Source organism: Dermochelys coriacea, chromosome 8 (genome assembly GCF_009764565.3).
Source record: "Dermochelys coriacea isolate rDerCor1 chromosome 8, rDerCor1.pri.v4, whole genome shotgun sequence".
NCBI lineage: Eukaryota > Metazoa > Chordata > Testudines > Dermochelyidae > Dermochelys > Dermochelys coriacea.
The window spans coordinates 59,405,475-59,425,974 of record NC_050075.1 but is presented as its reverse complement, the minus strand read 5'-3'; positions in this window follow the sequence as shown (position 1 = coordinate 59,425,974).

Sequence of the window (20,500 nt, the reverse complement as noted above, 5' to 3'; positions counted from 1 at the left end):
ATATTCCTACTGCAGTCAATTGGACTACTCCTGTGTTGAAAGTTTATGAGCTTTTTTAGATTGGGGCTTCTTACAATGGAACAAATCCTATTTCCGTTCCTATTCGGAAAGGCCACTGGAAGGCATTTTCAGAACTGCTTAATTCATTAAATATAGCCCTGTGCATGAGATGGTGCATAAGCTACATCACTGCACAAGTAGCACCATGAGTCACTGTGACACATCTCTCAGCCATATCTTCTCCTCTGCTTCCTTCTTACGCCATGCCGGTAGTAATTTCCATCTCGCTTGTGGCAAATTACAACACTGCCTGCAAGCAGGAGGGGGTGGAGCCAAGGAACTGACCACTTCTCACCCCTCTCTTTTCACTTGCACCAATTTACGGGGTGGCTGGAGTGGCACATAGTGTCTACTGTGGCCTCCAGCATGACCAGACCTAAAGTCTGGGCTGTCCATGCAAAGGCATAAGAGAAGTTTCTGCAACTCCTTCCTTCTTTGTATGGGCCTGCAGTCCAGTCCCAATCTAGTCGCTGGGTTTGTGGATCCTTGTGATGTCATCTCCTTGTGTTATTTCAATCTTGTTTTAAGAATTTAATAAGCAAAACGCCTTTACAGCCTATAGAGTTTCTAAGGATGTCAATATTACAAAAGAAAGAGTTTAGAGATTAGGAAGAGACTGTTGTGAGGGGTGGGTTCTGCCATATCTGCCTACTGTGGGGGTTTTTGCACCTTCAACTGCAACTTCTGGTAATGGCCACTGTAAGAAGCAGGGTATTGAACTAGATGGACCATAGGCATGATCAAGTCTGACAAATCCTGTTTGATAAAATTATGTTTTTGCTTTGTTTACAATAACAAGATTTTCCGGGGTACACATTTCTTCCCATTGAAAATAAACACATTAACTTCAGGGAAACTTTAAAAATGTATCAGGACCTCAGCTACTCTTGTGCTTCCAGTCTAATGTCCCAATTCCCTATTTGGAGGAGTTGGATTTTCTTTGTTTTGCATTTTCAAAGTGCTCCATTAAGTTTAAAAATGTTCCATTAAGTTTTATTAAACTCGTTAAATTGAGAGAGGGAAAAGTTGCATTTTACACACTATGCGAGAGCTAGTGCACTGAGAGAGCCATTGAGAGGTTAGGTTTATTGAGGGTGGGAGTGTTAAATAGAGAAAGAGAAATCAGACACTGACATTCTGCTAAATGTTACAACCAGAAAAAAAAATCTTCATAGTCTTATGTGGAATTCTTCAGGTTTTGCATTTGTATTTTCCCATAGTAATGTGTATTCTCCTTTCCAAAAGCACAAGTCTGTTTTGATTCATTTGGAAAGTATTGACACTGTTGCCAATTTTCACGGTTTTACTACAAGTCTGATGATCTTTGGTGAGTTTCTCAAAGCCCCGCTCCTGAAGGCATGTGATTAAGTGAGAATTTCAGCTTTCATTAATAAAATAAAATAGTAAGTTTTTTGAGCTCATGGTTATGAAGAAGTTGAAAACGTGGCAAATGCATCTTAAAGGCTCAAAACCCAGAAGGCAATTAAAAATAATACTTCACATTTATGGGTTTTGGGGTCTTTTTAAGATCATGATTTTTAGGTCAATCTCATAATTTGGAGGGGTGGGGGAATGACTTGTCATTTTTAAATGTTTTGGGGTTAGCAATGCTGGGCTGAAGGTATGCCACTCTCATTGACAAATCTCTCTTTTTTCTGCTTTGCTAGGAAGCTATTCTCTAGTTAACAGATATTAGTCCCTTCTACGCCTTATGTTCAATTGTGGTTGTAATTTTTATGTTCAAATTGTGTGTGGTAGTATACTGTAATGCTCTTGGTCCCTTGAGAGGGGAAACATTGTTGGGCAGAAAGTGACCTCATTCAACCTATATTTGTCCTAGTCATATTTATTTCACATAATATTAGGGCAAAACATCAAGTGGCACAAGTTGACATAACTCAATTGATATTAATGGAGCTATCCTAGTTTACTCTATCCTAGTTTACACTATAATCCCTTTGGTACAGTAAATATTCCTTTTTAATGAAAAGCCAATACGATTGTTTAAAAATCTATAAAATTGACATATAAAACCATCCACGTAAATATAGATTATACAAAATGTATTTTGTAATTGCAATGGTATTATAATAAAATGGAAGTGTCAGTGTATGGTGAGGGAGAAAGGTGAAAACAAAGTAAAGTAAAATAAGTATAACAAAGTTATACTTCAAAAGGCTTTCAAACATGATTTCTGCTCTGAAACTAATCAATATTATCTCCTAAAAACGGTAATTGAGATTGCAATGTTTTCCTTTTATCTGGCTATGCCAAAAGAAAGGCAGGAGACATTTGACATGGGTTTAATCAGGCCATAACTTTATTATTAGATGTCTGTAACTACCCGGCAGATAAAACTGTATAGTGCAGGTAACCCCACGTTTATTTCATAATTACCCGGGGGGGCTTTTACCAGCTCCCCATCTTTTTCCATCCATGTCCCTCCAGCAAATCCATTGCTGGGACCTTACCATATCCGGGGTGAAGGGCTTCCACCAGCTCCCCGTCTTTTTCCCTCCCGGTCCCTCCAGAAAATTCATTGCCAGGACCTTATCATCCATCCCCATCTCATAGGAGAGTTAAGGCGGGCTATAAGAATGGGGGGTTGGCTCCCTGCCATACCAATCAGAGGAGTCTCCAACTGCCCCCCCCCCTTCTCCTCCTTTAGTGAACATCTCTTTTTAAGTCCTTTTCCAAGGCACTAATCCGGTCACTGTATACCTTTCCTATGGAGTACTGCACTGGACATCTGCCGTACACTTAAATAATGAGTTACAACATATAGCCTACCACCCATCATGCCATGCATGAACAAAGCCCTTCCTGAAACCCGCTGTGGGGAAGGCGGAAAAAAAACGCAACTGCACCCAAGCTAATATGGTGGTAAGGGAAAAATTCCTTCCCAGACCCCCTAAAAAAAGGGTGGCTAGCATAATACCCACAGCAGGTGTTGACCAAACCTGGTATTTTGCCACCTAAAAGGGAGGGAGGGTGAGTCCTGCCTCAGCCTTGGTCTGTGTAAAAAGGAAAGCTCTCAACATGGTGCTGCTCCATTTAAAACCCTGCATTCCTAGGGGATGAGTCAGCAACTGCTCTGCCCCTCTTGCAGCAGTTTTCATCACCCCATAAAGCACTGTCCTCTTCACTCAGCCAGAGCAGCCAAAAACTCCCTTGCTTAAAGCTGCAGGATGGTCATTTGCAGAATTAAGGGAATGACATAAATTTAATTTCAAAATGGATCCATGGATGTCCAGATTTGGAAGAACTTGTAGGTTTTTAAAATGTGTTATGGTAATAATATTACATTTATATACCACCTTTATTCAAATGTCTCCCAAAATTCCACTTGTCCAATTTAAGATCTGACTCTAAAGCCCCTCCTGTGCACAGGCCACAGATATGAGATTAGCATTATATACAGACTCTAGACATATTAGTTAATATGTCAGCATGCCAGACAACACACTTGTAATATCTGTCCTCATTTCTCATGTCCTGTTTATTACTAGCATAAGTCTAAATTACATTTTACCCAGCAATATTACATACCTGGCTAATATTTAATTATAACAGGTTGCAGTTAGGACTTGAGACACTCTGTGACAGGTGACATGCCTCTCAGCCAAGTGAAAGGCATATCACATGTTGGCACTTTAGCTGTGCATGCATCCATAGAAAAGGCATAGTGTGACATTCTTTTCATCTCTCTGAAACACATGCCACTGGTCACAGAATGCTGAAATAACCTCTCAAATTTTGCCTAAACTTTTCATCCAACTACATTTCCCCTAAATGGTGCGTTGAAACAATATGCGGATATTATTTTAACTCATATTAGTAACTGGTCTGGAGTTATGGGGATTAGATGTATCAAGACAAATATTAACACAATAATATCAAGTAAAAGTCTGGGATAGATCCTCAGTTAGTGTAAATTGGCATCACTCCATTGGCCTCAGTGTAGATATGCTGATTAACACCAGGTGAGGAGATGACCCCGTGGGTGAGTTCAGTATGTTCTTTATTTTATGACACTAGTTGGATTGCCCTGTTAACAGTGAAGTGTGTGAAGTCTATTGCAGATAAAGAGTTCCCTAATGATTACTCACCTGAAGAATCTCGTGTGTGTATTGTATATTCCAAAGTGCAGGGAATATATTGTCTTATGCAGTGACTATTTCAGCCTGCAGTGGCATGTAAATCTAAAACAAATCCTTCAGTAAAGTGATGACAAGTACATTGTCTCTCCAAGGGACATATTATAGATATAGATATTACAATATACAAAATTTGCCTTTATATTTAAACCGAGAGAGAGGATTTAATAACTTTATCTTAGAGGTCAAGTCAGAATTGCATCATTTATTAACTATTATTTTTCAGAGAATGACAAATTAATTAAATACAATGGGCCAGATGCTTAGCTGATGTATCTGCATAGCTTCACTCACGATGAGAAGCTATGCTAATTCACGCCAGCTGTAGCTCTGCTGTAACTCAAATTTTCCTTGAGGCACCTATTTAAAAACTTTATTTCCCAAGTTAATTTATAGCTTGAGCTGTAGGGACAGGTGTAGTTAATGTTTCCTGGTCATCTCTATTGTAACTGAGTTTTCAGTCACTCAGAATAGACTCTGGAACAGTTATAGTTGCAAGTAAAACCTGAACCTTCATTTGCAGCGTTTGAATACAGCTAAGAGACGGACCTGAACTCTAGAGTTTCTAGCAGGATCAAACTTGGGGGTGTTGAGACACAAAGAGATGATTCAGACCCATCTCTAATGACAGTAAATGTTTTTGCCTTTAAGGGCTATTGTTTCAGTTGAGCAAGGGTTCAAAGTCACTGCTGGATTGCTGCTGAAGACTACTGAGCCTATGCCCAGATTGTCAGACCATCTCATACTAAAAATGTGTGTGCATCTTTCCTTTATTACTCCCTGGTCTCTGAGTTTGAAGCAGGCCTTGCTTCAATGAACCCACATTAATTACTGCTCATCAGCATTAATCATAGTGACAGCTTCTGTTAGCAGCACTGTTTATTTTGTGTCCACCTTTTCAGCTCTGCTGTCAAATGGAGAATGTTCATTGTTCCCAAGGGAGTGATACTTCTCTATGACTAGCTGCTGAGAGAACTCCCTCTCCTCTACAGTCTCAGACTTGCCTTCTCCAAATTAAATGATATAAACACTGTCTTAATAGGCATCGATATGTTTATCATGAAATAGATTTTTTGAAAAGCTTGCTAAAAACAGTGGCTCCAGATACTGATCTCAGTTATCAGTTACTGCTGTAAATCCACAGTGATTCCATTGGAACGGATGGAGGCACAGTGCTGAAAAACCAGTATAAGTGAGATGAGAAACAAACCAGTCTAGCCTAGAGCTCCCTGATCAACTGTGATTTTGATTTATAATTGCTTATGCTACATAAATACAGCTGTCACTAGGAGAAAAGCTGTTTAATTGTCCTGTATAAATTCCCAGATGCTTTTAATTTTTAATTAATTTTTAATTTTATTGAAAACATTAACACAATGGTCTGATTTGCCATTGCATAGCCATTTACACTAGTGTAGCCATTTGCATCATGCAAAGTACATGTAAAACTTTGCACAGGTGTTAATGACCACAAAAGGTTCAGTGGAGAACCAGACCCATCTTGTCTGTGGGCTGGAGAGGCACCTTGCAATCCAGCTCAAAGAAAGGGCCCCACAGGGACTGACAAGAGACTCTGACTTCAGGGGGAAGTATACTGCACCAGCCATTTTCCAGGAACAGTTTATTTCCCCATCTACATTGGCTCAGCTGTGCTGGCTAGTGTGTTGAGGACACACAGTCATGACTCTGGCTACTCCCTGTCAGCCCACCTGTACAGAAGGGGGATAATGAGCCCTCGGGTGCCCTGAGGCATCCGCAAGGGGGTGTAAGGAGCTGGGTGAATGACTGAGCTCTCTGTTATTTTAACAATTTAAAAACTATCCTGGTTAAAAAATATGTCAGTATTTATACAAGACAATTAAACAACTGGTCTTCAAGTGACAAACAAATTTAGCTGACATAGATTAATATAAATCAAAATAGCATATGATCCAGGACCTCCAGATATGCCCTGCATTTATGCTTAACCTCTGTATTTTCTCTGAGTAACTTGTTTCATGGCATCAGTTCTATAGTAGATGTCTAACAAATATGCACATGGAAGGCTGGAGATCAACTTCTGTTGCAAAGAACACCTTTAAAATATAATGTGTGTCCACTAGCTCATCTAACCCAGGCATATTGTCACCATTGTTATTTCACTGCCTGCTTAGATACCTTAACATATAACTGACTAAAAGTTATGTAAATGCCCTACAGTAGCATGCTCCAACTATTTTAAAGTTCTTCACTGACAGCCTGTAATTTCAGTGGGATCACTGCCTACAAGAAAGATTTCCTGTCATGTAGCTTCCTTTGTGACTCTCTGCAGGATCTTACACAATGTGAAAGTCTATCTCTGTGGGAAATCCTATTTATCAATCTTTTCCACTATACTTCAAGGAAGCAAACTGTCTTAAGTATCTCATTGACAAGCTATAAACACAACCATAATCACCTCTGATTTCTTTTCTTTTCTTTTTTCCGTGTGTTGCACTGTACGTATCTGAATTTCCCCCTCCACTTTCAACCACCGGATTAAAAACAAAAACAACTCACTATCATTTTTTTTAAGAAAAACAAAGGGGGAAAACATCACAAATGTGAGGGGGCAGACAAAGAAACAAACATTTTTTAAGACTCAACTCTTTTGAGAATTTCCAAGTGTACTACATTGCACTGTTTAGAACAAACATTCCTTGGCATTGTTTCCTCGTATAGTGCCAATTACAGGTGTTTAACAAGTTTCAGAGTAGCAGCCATGTTAGGTCTGTATTCACAAAAAGAAAAGGAGTACTTGTGGCACCTTAGAGACTAAAAAATTTATTTGATCATAAGCTTTCGTGAGCTACAGCTCACTTCATCGGATGCATTCAGTGGAAAATACAGTGGGGAGATTTATATACACACACACAGAGAACATGAAACAATGGGTTTTATCATACACACTGTAAGGAGAGTGATCACTTTTAACAAATGGTAAATCATTTAAAAATACCAACAACTGGAAAAGATGATTGTAGCCATTCCAATCCTGTCATACTTGCAAGTTTGGCAGGGTCATTTGATTCACCCAATAAACAAGAATCAAAGCAACTGGGTTTTAACCTCTGCTGTTCCTACCTTGGTCTCAAGGGTGACAACCATGAAAAATAATGCCCCCTGTGATACAGCATAGTTTCAATGTGGTCTAGTCACCAAAAGTAACCAGTCATATTATTGAGCAGCACTAGTGGTGATGGTGATATTTGTCCATTACTATTACTCTATTGAATAAAAGTACAATGGCCAACAGTTTTTTTAGGGAAATAACAAAAGACTTCCAGAGAGTGCAGCACACATGGTAGCAGCGGCTGCAAACATAGGCCTGCTCTACATCCGAAACTTAGGTCAACCTAGCTAGACCGAGCAGGATTGTGAAAAACGTCACCCTCTGCATGATCTAGTTGGGTCAACTTAACTCCCACTGTGCATGCAGCTAGGTCAACCTAACTACTGCCTTTCTGAGAGGAAGATTACCAACATCAACAGAAAAAAACCCTTTTGTCAATGTAGGAAGTGTCCATACTACAGTAAAAGCCTTGTGCTAGTCTTTTAACCTCCATAACACATCACAGACTGCAAAATGGGAAAAGACAACAATATAGGGAAGTAGAATATGCTGCTGTGCAGACATGGCAGAGGTTAAAAAAATGAACAATCCTGTTAAGCAAGAGAAGAATATGCAACTGATTTATAAAGTCATGTGCACTTGTTGATAGCCAGAGACCCACCTCACTGCAAAACACCATCAGGTTTTCATTTTACGCTCTAAGTACTAGTTTGTGGGAAAGGGTTGGCTTTGATGAATCTCTTGATTCAAAATTTTTGAAAAAAACAAAGAAATTTTTTTTAATTGTCAAAATGTCCTGCTTGGACATTTTCAAAATAAAAAGTTTCATTTTCCAGCTCTAAACAACTTAGAAATGTAAAACAGTAAGAAAATTAAAAATGTAAGTTAACTATTTTTTTAAAAAAAGCATGAAATTTAAATGAAATGTTTCAAACTTTATCAAAATGAAACATTTCTATTGCCATGATCTGATTTTCCCCCTTGATTATCAGTTCATGACATTTTTTGAGAATTTTCAAGATTTTGGTGCCACAAGTACTCCTTTTCTTTTTGCGAATACAGACTAACACGGCTGCTACTCTGAAACCTGTCAAATGAATCCAGGAAGACATTATCAAAATCTATGTGAGTGATAAAGCTACTAACAATTCAATTTTACAAAGATATTTAGCTTCCCAAAATCTGTTTTCATTCTGCATTGAAACAAAACTAAACTTCAAAGTTTTAATGAAATGGAATTTTATCAAAATGTTCATTTTTGGATCAGAAAAGTCAGGGTTCAGTTCAACTCCTTCTCGACCAGAGTCCACCCTGGTTCTCAGAAACCTTTCTGTCAAAAATGTCTTCAAAATTTATGTATCTCCATGAAACATTTTGTTTTTGACAAAAATGGCATTTGCTGACCAACAGACATTTAGTTGAAAATGTTCTGACCACTTCTAGTAAATGATAAGGACTCTCTTCTGTGGGAAGATTGACAAAAGGTTTTGTTATATCTAAAAGTTTTCACATCAGTAAATCCTTTTTCTTGTGGAAACACATTTGTATTTACTCTCTCACAAGGCTCTGATTCATCCCTTTCAGGTGGCTGGATGTAGGAGTCAAAATCAAGTCAATAATGAGCTAAAGTAGCTGTAATGGTGCCAAAATGAAAGTTTGAACAAATCATGCCAAATTCATCCCTGCTGTTGTTTTCACTGAGTTATTCAAGGGATGAATGTGGCCAGTAGTTTTCAGAAACCAGGAAAGAAGACTGAAGGCTTGACTGTTACTTGGACTATGCACCTATACAAGGAATTAAGTAGAAACAAGAATACCCTCTAATACCCCTGCATAAGCTATCAGGACTTTGGATACAGATACATAAGAGGAAATAGGTGTTTGTTTATTCCCTCTCCCTTCCAGTAGGTGGGTGGGGTGTGGGAGAGAGGCAGTTTGGGTTACACATCACACCAGCTTCCTCACTTGCAAGTGCTACTGACCCAGTGCAGGTGTGTTGTAATTTGCTGCCAGTATATGCTAGATGTAAATTACTTCCCTGGAGCAAGATGGCCGCAGAGGAGGAATTGTGCCTCGGAGGGATGTTTTTGAGTGTGTCTCAGAGACAGAAGTCCTTTGGGGTAATGCAACTTACATCCCATCTCTTGTTCAGGGCTGCACCTAAACTATCTACCTACTACCAAATTAATAAAAGCAAAGATAGAATGTGTCCTAGAGCTCCTGGACACACTCAGTCTTTAAGGAGCTAGTGCACAGGGATTGGAGCCAGAGCTTGCCGCCTTCTCCTAACCTTTCCCTATACCCCAGTGGGAGTAGGAATGGAGCAGTGCTTACACTTCTTTGAAGACAGAGACTGGAATTCTGTAAAAAGAAAAGGAGTACTTGTGGCACCTTAGAGACTAACAAATTTATTAGAGCATAAGCTTTCGTGAGCTACAGCTCACTTCATCGGATGCATTTGGTGGAAAAAACAGAGGAGAGATTTATATACACACACACAGAGAACATGAAACAATGGGTTTATCATACACACTGTAAGGAGAGTGATCACTTAAGATAAGCCATCACCCACAGCGGGGGGGGGAAAGGAGGAAAACCTTCCATGGTGACAAGCAGGTAGGCTAATTCCAGCAGTTAACAAGAATGTCAGAGGAACAGTGGGGGGTGGGGTGGGGGGGAGAAATACCATGGGGAAATAGTTTTACTTTGTGTAATGACTCATCCATTCCCAGTCTCTATTCAAGCCTAAGTTAATTGTATCCAGTTTGCAAATTAATTCCAATTCAGCAGTCTCTCGTTGGAGTCTGTTTTTGAAGCTTTTTTGTTGAAGTATAGCCACTCTTAGGTCTGTGATCGAGTGACCAGAGAGATTGAAGTGTTCTCCAACTGGTTTTTGAATGTTATAATTCTTGACGTCTGATTTGTGTCCATTCATTCTTTTACGTAGAGACTGTCCAGTTTGGCCAATGTACATGGCAGAGGGGCATTGCTGGCACATGATGGCATATATCACATTGGTAGATGCGCAGGTGAACGAGCCTCTGATAGTGTGGCTGATGTGATTAGGCCCTATGATGGTATCCCCTGAATAGATATGTGGACAGAGTTGGCAACGGGCTTTGTTGCAAGGATAGGTTCCTGGGTTAGTGGTTCTGTTGTGTGGTGTGTGGTTGCTGGTGAGTATTTGCTTCAGATTGGGGGGCTGTCTGTAAGCAAGGACTGGTCTATCTCCCAAGATCTGAGAGAGCGATGGCTCGTCCTTCAGGATAGGTTGTAGATCCTTGATGATGCGTTGGAGAGGTTTTAGTTGGGGGCTGAAGGTGATGGCTAGTGGCGTTCTCTTGTTTTCTTTGTTGGGCCTGTCCTGTAGTAGGTGACTTCTGGGTACTCTTCTGGCTCTGTCAATCTGTTTCTTCACTTCAGCAGGTGGGTATTGTAGTTGTAGGAATGCATGATAGAGATCTTGTAGGTGTTTGTCTCTGTCTGAGGGGTTGGAGCAAATGCGGTTATATCGTAGCGCTTGGCTGTAGATAATGGATCGAGTGGTATGATCTGGATGAAAGCTAGAGGCATGTAGGTAGGAATAGCGGTCAGTAGGTTTCCGATATAGGGTGGTGTTTATGTGACCATCGCTTATTAGCACCGTAGTGTCCAGGAAGTGGATCTCTTGTGTGGACTGGTCCAGGCTGAGGTTGATGGTGGGATGGAAATTGTTGAAATCATGGTGGAATTCCTCAAGAGCTTCTTTTCCATGGGTCCAGATGATGAAGATGTCATCAATGTAGCGCAAGTAGAGTAGGGGCATTAGGGGACGAGAGCTGAGGAAGCGTTGTTCTAAGTCAGCCATAAAAATGTTGGCATACTGTGGGGCCATGCGGGTACCCATCGCAGTGCCGCTGATTTGAAGGTATACATTGTCACCAAATGTGAAATAGTTATGGGTCAGGACAAAGTCACAAAGTCACAACTCTGACATCATAATCAAAAAGGCTGACAAAGGAGGTGCTGTCGTCATCATGAATAGGTCGGAGTATGAACAAGAGGCTACTAGGCAGCTCTCCAACACCACTTTCTACAAGCCATTACCCTCTGATCCCACTGAGAGTTACCAATGGAAACTACAGCATTTGCTCAAGAAACTCCCTGAAAAAGCACAAGAACAAATCCGCACAGACACACCCCTGGAGCCCCGACCTGGGGTATTCTATCTGCTACCCAAGATCCATAAACCTGGAAATCCTGGACGCCCCATCATCTCAGGCATTGGCACCCTGACAGCAGGATTGTCTGGCTATGTAGACTCCCTCCTCAGGCCCTTCGTTACCAGCACTCCGAGCTATCTTCGAGACACCACCGATTTCCTGAGGAAACTACAGTCCATTGGTGATCTTCCTAAAAACACCATCCTAGCCACTATGGATGTAGAAGCCCTCTACACCAACATTCCACACAAAGATGGACTACAAGCCGTCAGGAACAGTATCCCCGATACTGTCACGGCTAACCTGGTGGCAGAACTTTGTGACTTTGTCCTGACCCATAACTATTTCACATTTGGTGACAATGTATCCCATCCCAACCTCAGCCTGGACCAGTCCACACAAGAGATCCACTTCCTGGACACTACGGTGCTAATAAGCGATGGTCACATAAACACCACCCTATATCGGAAACCTACTGACCGCTATTCCTACCTACATGCCTCTAGCTTTCATCCAGATCATACCACTCGATCCATTGTCTACAGCCAAGCGCTACGATATAACCGCATTTGCTCCAACCCCTCAGACAGAGACAAACACCTACAAGATCTCTATCATGCATTCCTACAACTACAATACCCACCTGCTGAAGTGAAGAAACAGATTGACAGAGCCAGAAGAGTACCCAGAAGTCACCTACTACAGGACAGGCCCAACAAAGAAAACAAGAGAACGCCACTAGCCATCACCTTCAGCCCCCAACTAAAACCTCTCCAACGCATCATCAAGGATCTACAACCTATCCTGAAGGACGAGCCATCGCTCTCTCAGATCTTGGGAGATAGACCAGTCCTTGCTTACAGACAGCCCCCCAATCTGAAGCAAATACTCACCAGCAACCACACACCACACAACAGAACCACTAACCCAGGAACCTATCCTTGCAACAAAGCCCGTTGCCAACTCTGTCCACATATCTATTCAGGGGATACCATCATAGGGCCTAATCACATCAGCCACACTATCAGAGGCTCGTTCACCTGCGCATCTACCAATGTGATATATGCCATCATGTGCCAGCAATGCCCCTCTGCCATGTACATTGGCCAAACTGGACAGTCTCTACGTAAAAGAATGAATGGACACAAATCAGACGTCAAGAATTATAACATTCAAAAACCAGTTGGAGAACACTTCAATCTCTCTGGTCACTCGATCACAGACCTAAGAGTGGCTATACTTCAACAAAAAAGCTTCAAAAACAGACTCCAACGAGAGACTGCTGAATTGGAATTAATTTGCAAACTGGATACAATTAACTTAGGCTTGAATAGAGACTGGGAATGGATGAGTCATTACACAAAGTAAAACTATTTCCCCATGGTATTTCTCCCCCCCACCCCACCCCCCACTGTTCCTCTGACATTCTTGTTAACTGCTGGAATAGCCTACCTGCTTGTCACCATGGAAGGTTTTCCTCCTTTCCCCCCCCCGCTGTGGGTGATGGCTTATCTTAAGTGATCACTCTCCTTACAGTGTGTATGATAAACCCATTGTTTCATGTTCTCTGTGTGTGTGTATATAAATCTCTCCTCTGTTTTTTCCACCAAATGCATCTGATGAAGTGAGCTGTAGCTCACGAAAGCTTATGCTCTAATAAATTTGTTAGTCTCTAAGGTGCCACAAGTACTCCTTTTCTTTTTGCGAATACAGACTAACACGGCTGCTACTCTGAAACCTGGAATTCTGTGTGGCTCCTTTTGCCATCTCACACCCACATAACAGACAGCTAAATCTGGTGCTCTAGGATTGTGATGAGGCTTTTAAATACTGTTGCTGATTCTGATGTTATTGCTAGTATTTTTTTTCAGCATGAAAACATGATGATTTGCCTGTTCCTTGATTGTGATTAAATTAATTCTCAGTTGCCAGCCAGCAACCAGGAAAGTATCTGATTAACTATTTACTTCGCACAACTAAACCAGAGAGCATGCTTTAGCTTCTTTTTTTTTTTTTTTTTTTTTTTTTGCTTTTGGACTCATATGAAACTATCAGGAAGGCTTCTTGTTACTCTGTTTATTTTTTCGTACTAAAACAGATGTAGGATTTCAAAGTATGGTTGAGTGGCAGAAAGACTTGTCAAGTTGTTTCAGTTTAAAAAGTAGTCCCCTTTCACTCCAGTGCATCTTGTCATCATAAAACATGCATTCAAATTTCCTACAAGGGAATTACTAAGATTATCACCTCGGATTTAAGTCCTGTTGCTGCCAGAGCTCAATAGCACAGCACACACTTCAGTGCATCCTTCTCAGCAAGGGTAACAAACAGAATTTATATTTAAAAGCTCCATTGCAATTATTGTTAGTAATCCTAATCGAAAGCATCTACTGATGCTACTTTTTTAATACTAAAGGACCCAACTCACTTTATAAACTAAGGGTCTGATTCTGTGATACGAAGAATTCTGCATATGTGCTAGTAAGTGCTCTCAATTTTCAGTGAAGTCAATGTGAGTTGAGGGTGCTCGGTCTATCATTCTGGGTCACCAATTTCTTCTTCAATAGTAAACTGACTAACAAAGCCCAGGAATCTGCTACTCTTTGGCAAAGGAAAACAGTACTTAAATTAAGAAACAATTCCAATTAACTGTTGAACCAAATTAAACAGTATGTCATTCTAAGGCTAACACACAAGGCCACGTCTGGGTTTTTTAAATAGGGGTAGAATATACATTCAGCAAAGAAAATATGAATGAAACCTTTTTTTAAAGTGTTTGTGTGTGTGTGTGTATATATATACACACATCTTTTTTTAAAGAACCCTCAAATGTTTCCATTCATTGTTTCCTTTTGTGTTTCCATTCATATATATAATTGTGGGCCAAATGCTGCAATCTTTAATTCATCATTTTATTTAGTCAGGTAAAAATCCCACTGGACTGCTATATTCGGAAGCATCAGTGCAAAACATTAGGTTGGTCCCTCTTCTTGTTCAAGCAACTCATCATGTTCTGAAGCCATGCTGACATATGTTGAGTTCCCCTGGGGCTACACAGAAGCAGCCTTAGAGGGGCCAAGCATGACTTAATGCTGCTTCTAATGAGGAGCACCAGCTCACGGACTGCACACCATCCTGCCCCAGCCAAGCCCACAACATCATGCAGAGACAGACTTTTTCAGAGCTCCAGCAGTGGAACTTCCATGAGGTTGAAGGGAGAAAGGAACAATGCAGTGAAATTACCGTTTGATTTGTTTTCCAAAAGAGATCTACTCAGATTTAGTCCTGCCCTCTTACAGATGCTGTTGGGACTACTTAATTTTAAAAAAATGCAAAACTATCCTTATGCACACATAATTTTGAAAGTTGATTGACATTTGGCAGATTCTCATTTATGTCATAAAATTAGTGTGTGGTTTTCAGGACCATTTAATGTCTTTTACTGAGTATCACAAACATTTTATCACCAGTGCATGTACAAAATAATGGGAGGATTTTTGGATGGGTGTGTGAGATTAAACTTGTTTTTGCTTACACAATGGGAACCTAACCCAAAGTATGAAATCTTGGTCCCACTGAAGTCTCCTATAGACTGAAGTAAGTCTGAGAATCTCTCTCTTAGTCTTGGTTGGTAATACTGAGCTTTCAGGGATGCTTATTCAATATGGAATATGCTCAGTGTATAACCCACTGAAAGGAAGGAAGTGTTTTTTTTTCTTTAATGGGCAAACAAATCAAACCCTCCAACCTCGTAGCAAGATAGATCATTATGTAGAAAGACATTTCCCCCCTTGTTACCGTAAATTATGAATGATGTCAAATTCGTAGGGACAGTTTTCTGTGAATCAGTACAATGTACTATTTTTACATCCTCTGTTTTTGTATGTAAAAAAATCTATGAAATCATTTATTAAATAGTTTAAAAAAACCATGATCAACTAGAATATAAAATAGACAATGAGGACTCAGAGACTCAATGTTTTACATTTCAGTGTGTGATGGGAAGAATAGAGACAATGTGTGTTTCAAGAAGAATTATGTACACAGCCCACATTAGCATTCAGTTCAATGCTAAAAGTCAGATTCTAATCCCATTGTCAGCATTGTAAATGCAGCATAAAAGCATTAAGACAAACTTAGTTTCTCTGGGTTTACAGCTGTCACTGAGATCAGAAATCTGGCCCTGAAGGTCCATAAAAATCCTGGTGTGATGTGATCTGATTAAAATATGACCATATAGATCATTGTTGCAACCACTGTTCTATATTTGCAGCAACTAATGTACGAAGGTTGTCGAGTGAGTGTTTATGAAAAGCTTATGCTTTGCTGGTTATGTATACATATATCATTTTTGTATTCAAGTATTGGCCCTATACCTGGATTTCAAATGTTGGCTCCTGGGGTACAGCCCACAAAGTAGCTACCCAGCACATCTTGGAGGGACTATTCAAGTTAAGTGGTTCATCAAGAAACACTTGGTTGACAATGGGCCATGGGAGATGCCCATCTATACTGAGTGGACTGTCAGGTAAATGTGCTGTCTGGAGTGTAGCTAATGGCTTCCTGCAATGACTGAGAAAAAATTGGGTGTAAACATGTGACTTGCCTGTGTGACTCCAAACTCCATCTTGTTGCTGTAATTTTCCACAGTAAGAACAATGGGATGCCCTCCACATGGCAAAAGCTATAAAAGGCCCTGGAAACATCTCCATTTTGTTTTAAATCTTGATTCTTCCCTCTGGAGAAACTTTGCTACAAACTGAAGCTCTGAACAAAGGACTGAATGACACATCAATGCTGTGGCTGTATTCCAGAGAGTTTACTTAAGGCAGCAGTTTATTCCATCACTGCTACAAGCCTGAACCAAGAACTTTGCCATTACTGTATGTAATTGATTCCTTTAACCAATTTTAGCTTTCACCGTTCTTTCTTTTTATAAATAAACGTTTAGATTTTAGATACTAAAGGATTGGCATCAGTGTGATTTTTGGGTCAGATCTAAGTTATATATTGACCTGGGTGTGTGGCTGGTCCTTTGTGATAAGAAGAACGTATTATTTGATGAGACTGGTTTTAAGGAACCACTCACCTCTGAATCCAGTGTTTTCGGTGGTGATTTTAGAACTGGAATGCCTGAGAAAACTGCCTTTATGTTTTCTTGTTAGCCAGTGTGGTGAACAGGAGTTTACTTTTGTGGCTGGTTTGGTATATCTTATAAAAGAATAATCAGAGTTTTGGGTTGTGTTTACCCTATTTCTCAGCAGTATATCCTGAATTTAGCATTCTCAGTTGTGACCCACTAAGACATGGTTACACCTGATAAGCCATAAATTTATTCTTTACAGAGTTTAGGTGTGTCTTTACTCTCCTAAGTAATGCCTAACCATCTACATTTATACCTGTGTTCGGGGGGCATGAAATGTATGTACTCTATGTGCTATCATAAGGAGCATGCAGTGTAAACTTGCCCTCAATATATCCCATAGAGCAGTTAATTCTAACTCCCATTGGTAAACTCCACATTCTAAACTTCAGATGGAAGACTGATTGGTTTTAACAATAACAACAAACAAGTACAAAACCATAAATTTTAATAGTATACACAGGTTGTATATTTTTTCTCTCTTCCTTGGAATTTTAATGAATTCTTTAAATCTAAATACAGACAGTTTTCAGCTAATGATCATCTCTTTCTTTCTGATTGAAGTGTGCATAGGAATCCATAGACTCAGTATTCTCCCTGTTCCCAGGCTGATGCTCCCGACTGACAGCTGAAGTTTAAAAAGGAATCATTAAAAATAATAGTAAGTAAAATTTCAGTGCAGTATATACTATGATCCAACAGCCACCAGGAGATTTTGGATTGCCTCTTTTTTCAGGACAGATGACCTCTGGGGACCTTGCAGCTTTTCAGCTGACTCCTGGTCTTTCCCCAAGCTGACTGCCTGGGCTCCCCACACTCACACACATATGGAACAGCACACAAAGAACCCCTGAAAATCCAAGTAGTAGGGGCAGGATTTGCCAGTAAATGTCTAAGAGCCCCAAGTCATGATGTCAGGTATATCTGAAAGAGATTCTGATCCAAAAATCTCAGAAAAATACATATTTCTTTTTATTATTTTTAATAATTCAAAAAGGGGGCATTTAGATGTACTCTATGTTCCGTTAATAAGGGTAAGACTTACCCGACACCAACAAGGGAATCTGAAAATTCCCATCTATGAATGAATGATTTTAAAAAAGTAGATATTACGATGATATATTCTGTTGTTAGATATAGTACTGGGAATCCAGTTTGCCTCAAATATCATGATTAAATGAAATTATATGTTCAAAGGGACGTCGACTATAAGTGATACTGCTTTGGGCAAACTATTGTAAACAATACTTTTCCCAAAGCAGTAAACTTTGGGTTTACCCCAATGGCAATTCTGTTAGGGAAAGAAAGGGATTTTGTTCATGGTGATTTCTTTTACTTTAGTGACAAAAATAAAAACATAAGGTTAATATTTGTGATCAAGCATGCATATTTATGCTATTAAGTTTGTGAAACACAGCTTTGCAGAGAAAGGCAATAAATAAGAGGCACTCAAACCAAATACTGTACTATAAGGAGAGTTGTTCACAAGGTGGACTAATCAGAAATTTAACTGTTTGGCCAATAATTCACAGACGCAGTTGAGCCATACATAACAAAGAAGATTTATACAGCTGTTCCAACGTGCTGAACAACAACAGTTCTTGAGGTGACTTTGCATTGTATAATGGACTGTAAAAACAAGTTTAAAAAGCATCAAAGAACATGGCATGTTATATAAACTATATAAACTTTAAAATGGGCACTTCAGCAGCCTGTATTGTGTTGTGAAGAAACTGCAATTTGAGTAAATATAGTTTGCAAAATTGGCTACAGAGTGTCCCACAGAAATCAACTTACAACGGTTAGTTGCTGAATGGAGTAAACCAGCTGGTGTTCAATATATGTCCTAAGATGGCTGTACCAACAGGTATGGCCTAAGTTGTTTTAAGCAAGCTAGTATGACATGATGTGTTGCATAAAGACATTGGAAAATTATAAACCTAGTTGCAAGAACTGACTGGTGAAACCCCATTCCTTGATTAGATGGTGACAGATGGCAATATTCACTTTGGTTGGACATTTTGAATCTTTGAAAGAAGTGTGGGTCAACGATCCACCCAGCAGAAATGAGATAAAATGGGTAGTCTTCTTCACATATTGCTTCCAATAGGGCTTCTACTGGAAGAGAGAAGACCAAAGTCCTAGGCCAGCCACCTGTGAGTCCTTCTGGAGATACCATGTAATTATCTGAGATAGGCACCTTTAATTCTCTCTTTATATTTTCCAGCAGTTCAGGTTGCCTGGTAGCTCACCGGAAGAAGATTACTCATGTCCATCCTTTGCTCCACCTGTGTTTGCCATGTCAACTCCTGCTGTGAACAGTAACTGAGTGGAAAACTGACAGCTGAGCAAAGATCTGGTGATAAGTAACACACAGAGTTTCTTTTGGGAGATGACCCAAATCTGTAAGTTGACTACTTTCTGAAACTGGGTACCTAATCAGTAAGGACATGTACAAGTTTGTGTGTGTGCTTTAAAGATTGCCACATAGTTATAGGGTGTGTCCTTGTTTTGTTACGGGTTCCAATCAAGAATGTTGTAAAGTAGCTTTGAAACTGAGCAAGTCACTATCGTTAACTGATATTATGAAGTATTGTTCATGTGTATACCAGAGTTAATTGTTTAATACTGCCTTTCAAGTTCTAGGTGTATGCAGACATAAAACAAGGTCAAGTATGCAACCCTCTTGAACTGCACTCAGTCTCTACAGTTTGTTAGAAATGTATGTGTTTATGTTAGATAGTTAGGAATGCTAATCAGCTTTTGGGACTAATATAATAGTTGGGAAGTAGGATAAAAGTATTGACTACTGTGCATGGTTTGGGAAGAAGACCTAGGAGAATTGGAATGCAAGTAATTGAACAGATTGTTTATGCTTTTGGGATTGTTTTTACTCTGTGGTGTTAGCAACAATGGAGTTGATAACCAATTGGCACAAGTGAGGCCTCACTCTTACGCAAAATCTAAACAAAGTCACCTTCCCAGAATAGTGATTAAATATTATTTTCTATTGTGGTTGTGTTACTTGATTCTGAAACCTGGATAGTTACTGTATGGACCAATTTTCCAGTTTATTTTAGCAAAATCATAGCCCAATACTATTTTTGCCTTCTTACATTCTATATTCTAAGTTGCTGTTGATAAGGATAGTAAAATTCTATAAAAATTAAATTCAACTCTCAAATCCTATTTCTTTAATCAATCAAAATTCAAGGAACTCTAAGAAATGTGGAATGAGTAATCAATTAAGCAGTTTGTTTAATTAAAATTTGTTTTATATCCTATCTTTCTTACAAGGTATAACTGTATACCAGGTGTTCTATAATATCTAAGCACACTATGGTTAAGGACTGAATTTTGGTTTAAGAGCTATATTTCCCTACTTGTTTATTTTTATGCACAACAGAAGATTCACAAGAAAGACTGGGAAATTACATACCATAAACTACAGCTGAAATAAAGAGGAGGTGGAGGAGAGGAGGAGGAAGGCTGACTTTCTTTCTAGTACTTTATTAATATTCTATTTACCACTTATATCATGGAAGTGCCTCAAGACTCACAAGGGTGGGGTGGCACTGTGCTGTGCTCTGTACAAACATTTAGTAAATTACAATCCCTGTCCCAATGCAGCAATAAATCTGTACATCATAAACATTAAGAACAAAGTATTTCCTAAGTACTGAATAATTAGTACACATACTAATTTCTTGTGTCTGTCTACACTCTTTCCATCACTTCCAACGTAAACACTCTTTCCATCAGTTGTCAGTAACTGGTTTGGAAACCGAAAAGGAGCTGTGATCCATACATCAAGTAAAGGAAATGTCAAGGAGCACATTAAACTAGCCCT